The 5,487-nt window shown below is 38.0% G+C and overlaps 1 long non-coding RNA gene across 1 annotated transcript; it reads left to right on the top strand.

Annotated features, from left to right (window-relative positions):
- The first annotated feature begins 2,417 nt into the window (after nucleotides 1-2,417).
- Nucleotides 2,418-4,189, top strand: LOC115900063. Its single transcript, XR_004059735.1, has 3 exons — nucleotides 2,418-2,572; nucleotides 2,688-2,843; nucleotides 3,971-4,189. It is a non-coding gene; the product is annotated as an uncharacterized LOC115900063 (long non-coding RNA).
- Nucleotides 4,190-5,487: the final 1,298 nt, after the last annotated feature.

Raw genomic sequence — 5,487 nt, 5'->3', positions numbered from 1 at the left:
TGTTTGATAATTATAAAGATGTTTAAAGAAGAAATCATGGTGTATAATACTATCACTATGTAAGCTCTGCTAATACTTTTTCTCATGTAAATGTTTTCTTATGTAAAAATAATAAATATACATGATAAAGCAAAAATCAGACAGAAATATACAAAACAGAAAGTAAAAGTCTACTTAACATATGCTTCCTGCTTTCTTTAGTTTTTAAGCTTAAATTTGCTGAAGGAGCTTCCTACTTTCAAAAACTTCTTTATACACACATATATAAATGTGTGTTCTTTTTTATTATTTATGTAAAAGAGATAATGCTGCTCACTTTTTTGGTGTTATATCTTTATTTTTAACTTTTTGGAACTTCACATCAATATTTTAATTCTGCTCTATGACTACATCATATATTATTGAACCAATCTGCTTTGCAAATGTATTGGTCGATACTGCTGTCAATGAATGATTGAAGTACTTTAGCACATTAGAATTAAAATGAAGCTATGAAATCACCTCAATTACCATTTATGAATTTATTATCTCTACTTAACAAGTGTTTATTGCACACCTAGTATATACCAGACATTTTCTTAGGTGCCAGGGATATAAGTAGGATAATCGTCTCTGAGTCAAAAGGGTCGTACGTAGCCTAAGTAGAGGGAGACAGCTCAGCAAACCAATAATTACTGTCACTGCTGAGATATGAATAACAAAAGATGCTATAGCCACTGAGATTAGAAGCCCAGTGTAAATCTAAAGTTAAAGTGTTAATGACGAGAAAATCTTAGAGCAAGCCACATGTGAGAAGGCTTGAAGACATGAAGTAGCACAATGTATTCATGGACATGCAAGAATTTGGGGGTGGTCAGAGCACAAGTTTCGTGAGGGAATCCAGCCTAGGCAACAGAGCAAGAGCCCATCTCTAAGGTCCTTAAGCTAGAGACAGAGACTGGGGTCAAAGCCATACCACAAACTTTATCCCAAAAGCCATAGGGAGTCATTGAGGTTTTAAGTACTGTGGGGAGAAGGGAAATAGGAGTGATGTGATAATTTTTAAATAATTTAAGAAAAAAGCAAAAATTAAAGATGAAAACAGAGAAACATCTGGCTACAAATTCACTCTCAGTATAAAGAAAGGAAATCAGAGCTAGATAAGAAAAATAAACAGGCTGCAGGTGCAGTGGCTTATGCCTGTAATCCCAGCATTTTGAGAGGCTGAGGTGGAAGGATCGCTGTAGTTCAAGACCAGCCTGGGCAACATGGTGAGACTCTGTCTCTACAAAAATAAAAATTAAAAAAAAATAACTGAGCATGGTCGCTCAAGCCTCTAGTACTAGCTACTTAAGAGGCTGAGATGGGAGAATCACTTGAGGCCAGGAGTTTGAGATTATAGTGAGCCATGATTGCACCACTGCACTCCAGCCTGGGTAACAGAATGATGAAAACCCGTCTCTTAAAAAAATGAAAGAAGGAAGGAAGGAAGGAAAAAGAAAAAAGAGAGAGAGAGAAAGAAAGAAAAAGAAAGAAAGAGAAAAGGAAGAGAAGGAAGAAAAGGAAGGAAGGAGAGAGAGAGAAAGGAAAAAAGAAAGAAAGGAAGAAAGAAAGAAAGGAGAGAGGAAGGAAGGAAGGAAAGAAGGAAGGAAGAAGAAAGAGAAAGAAAGGAAGGAAGGGGAAAAGAGAAAAGGAAGAGAAGGAAGGAAGGGGAAAAGAGGAAAGAAGAAGGAAGGAAGGAAGGAAGGAAGGCAACAACAACAGAAACAGATTTCAAATGAAAAGTGGGTATGACAGGATACTGAGAGTGTGAGCAAGATAACAAATTACTAAAGGTTAAGAAAGGTAAATGAAATTTTTGATACAATATTCTAACTTAAATCATTCTAATGAATTTAATTCTCAATAAATATATTTCATAAAACCCATCAGGTAAGATGATCTTTGGCAAAGAAAAACTAGGATCCTTCTGAGTGGTGCACTGGAGCCAGCTAAACTGGTCATGGTAGGAGTATTTATACCATGGAAATTGGCCAACACACAAATCAGTTTTGGTTTTGCTTTTGTTTTCCCCCAGAGTGCCTGTTGTTAAACATTTGTCAGCACACTATTGATCCCTCCTTGAGTGAAGGAACTAGGAATCATTGAAAATGTCTACAATTTAATTCCTTCCAGAGACACCAAACTGTTTCTATGCCTCCTCCCAATCCTCTCAAGTCCTAAAACCTATTTCATTGTCAAGATTATCAGCACATCAAAACATGTATTGTAAGTCACATCGTTACATTTGCAAAGAGATAAAGAAATTAAAAAGCATAAGCAAAGACAGGTCCTATGACTCTTGTTGCCCAGCCCTGGTGAAGACCAAGAAGCTGATGACATGACTAGTGGCAACTCTCCATTTTAAGAGCCGGTTTCCCACAGGTGAGAGGGAGCCATCACAGGCCTGCAGTGATTCCGACGACTCACAGGAAAGCAGTCCAGCTTGTTTGGCCAGTTCTTGGGTTATTGGACAGTCATCAATAGCTTTGAAGCCACTGAAGTCTCCTCTGGTGCCCTGAAGCTTCATTACTTCCGCGAAATTCAGAGAGAGGTATTTATTTTACTGTTACCACTTTGGTATCATTTTATGTTTTCTCTTTCCAGAAATTTCTGTGCCAGAGCCAAAGTAATGGGACTGGATCTTCTTTTTTTTTTTTTTTTTTAAGTGTTCGTGATCATGCAACAGATACACCCACAGCCAGTGAGTTTCAAAGCCAAAGGAAAACAACAGGCCTTTGATTAGGCTGTACCTACTCCAGTGCAGGAGGGCACTGCAGCAGCTGGGGGAGCCTGGCTGCACCACCTCTTTTCATTCTCCAGAGGTGGGTGGAAAAGAGTATGTGGGTTGGAATTAAGGAATCGGGTTGACTAGCCCAAGGCTGGTTGGGAGCCTGCAGTTCAGGGAGAGATTATTGCTTTATTGGCTCTGGTTTAAAAAAAAAAAAAAAAAGTGACCATCTTACATCATCTCAGCAGGACTGAAAATTTCACATGATTATCAAAGTGCATGAAATGCTAGACAGATCCCTGAATGTGAGTGGAAAGGGAAAGGAGGGGTTGGTGGAGCAGAGGTAGATGCCCACTTTCTCACCAAAATAGAACATCAGGACCTACTAATGGGTGCAGGAAAGTGAGTCAGGTCTGGCCTTAAGGATGTATCCTGAATACCCACCAGTGCTCAGTTTACTTATTGATATATCACTAGATACCAGCTATCATGACTTCTCTGCTCCTTTCCTGTCAATGACCGCCAAACCGAACCCTGCTCAGAGAAACTCTCTTTGCTTCAAGAAGGATTGTGTGGGCTTAGCTCAGGTTCATGGAAACACCTTGCTTGTTTCTTTCCTGTGGAGTAGATGGTGAAAGGAGTTGTTAGCACCAGTCAGCCTTTTCTTATCAAGTAACTTCATTATTTCTAGGGCAGTCACATACCGTTGTTTGTCCCAGACAGAGGGGCTTCTGGGACACAAGACTTTTATTGCTAAAATCAGGAAAGTTCCTGGCAAACTGGGATGAGTAGTCACCCTAATTGTCACAGTATCTGATGAGGTGCCAAATGAGTAAGGGGGACAGTCAACACTAATGAAGTTTGGAATTGGTAGCTGGGAGTTTTGTACAGAGCTGTGTATTTTACAATGCACTTTCTCACACACTATCTCATTTTAATCTTATAACAAATTAAAGAAGGAAGAGGAGGTATTACTTTTGCTTCATGTTGAGGAAAAAATTGAGCCACAAAGATTAAGTAACTAGCTCAATGACACAGAGCAGGTTAATAACAAAACTCGGGTGTTGCTTCCAACTCTCTGTGGAGTGAGACAGGGAACGACTGATAGCTGGAGTCCAGTGTTCTTTCTGCTGTACCATGTTGTCTCTCTAGTTATAGGGAGAATAGAATTCCTTTTTCTCTCATTATTTGCCTTTGTTTTTTCTTGTTATGATGTTGTAGAGTGACAATCTTGCAGTGAAGAATAATTCAATGGAAATTCAGAGCTGTGTCCCCAACCACCAACCATCAGGAAGCACAGATGCTCAGACATTTGCTATGACTTCTACCCAAAGGCAAGGTAAAATGTCATTGCCAAGGATTACATTCAAATGACCTGTAACATGGTTTTCTGGTGGAGGGAAGAACTGAAGGAAATACTAGTTCATCAGAGAATGCTGAGTGGAGAATCACAGCGATAGGGAGATGAGAGAGCTGTGGATCTTAAGGCAAGATGATAGGCTCAGAAGTCAACAGCCTCAAGCAGAAGCATGCAGGGTTCCCGGATGAGAAACATGACTCAGCATTTATCCTTTCCTATAAAACATAGCAGTGTGTTAAGGCTGCATTTGAAATTTTACTCTAAGGCCAGTGATAATATCTAAATTACGGTCATGACATGCATAACTTGATATCAAGTAGAATAAAAATATTTCCTAAAATTAAAGAAATTACAACCAAACTCAAACCTATCATTTCTGTATTCAATGACAGTCACAAAAGTATGAATATCTATGGGGAATTACAATGAATCTACAATTTCTCTGGCCAGTTCTATTTCTTTTAGAATGTCAAGCAGCATTTGATATATGATAATGGCTCAGATTTTCAAGATTAAATTCATGTTGGTATACTGTCTTTTAAAGCATGGAAACCCATTTGCTACAGAATGATATAATCATGATCTACACTATAAATGAAAAGGCTTTATGCTGGCAAAAAAAAAAAATCTCTGAGATGCAGTAGAGCGATATGGTGTACTGGTATGTATGGGGTGAAGAAAAGAGCTCAGGTTTTCCATTCAAGCAGATTCAAGTTCAAATTCCAGTTGTGTTAGTGTGTGATGTCGGGTGTTAAGTCTCAGTTTTTTATCTGTAAAATGTACATCTTGTAGATTCGTTGTACTCTTAGATTTGTGGCCTCATAGATTTGCCTCCTCAGCTTCCTCTGCCTTGTTGCTTCTGTGGACAGCACGCGGAACAGGGAACACAAGAAGGTTTCAAAAGATTTAAAATCATGGTTTTTAACACGGCTAAGATGTTATATGGTAAACTTCCACCCATCATCACTATCTCTCTTATACCAGGAGTAAGCCATTATATTTGTTTTACAAAGTGCTATGATTACAGGCATAAGCCACCACACTCAGCCCCTCAGAATTCTTGAATATAAAAATGTTCTGATTTATTTGACTACAGAAATGACTGGAAAATCTCAGCATTTTAAACTTTTTTTGTATATTCTGTTTCTAACTGCAGTAAGATAAACATTACAGTTATGTATGTATATGTATATTTTTTTCCATGTTGGGGTATTTTCTGATCTTTCTCTAAAAAGCCATATATGACAATTAGCAGTAAGATGGAAAAGATAAAAGCTATATTTGAGTTAAATTAGATAAAAAAATAGATTGTTTTCTATTTAAGATTTCAAAATATTAATGACCTAAAACAAAACAAATTTTGCTATTGGTCAGTTTT

Source organism: Rhinopithecus roxellana, chromosome 10, assembly GCF_007565055.1.
Source record: "Rhinopithecus roxellana isolate Shanxi Qingling chromosome 10, ASM756505v1, whole genome shotgun sequence".
NCBI classification, from domain to species: Eukaryota; Metazoa; Chordata; class Mammalia; order Primates; family Cercopithecidae; genus Rhinopithecus; species Rhinopithecus roxellana.
This window is presented reverse-complemented; position numbering and strand designations above follow the sequence as displayed.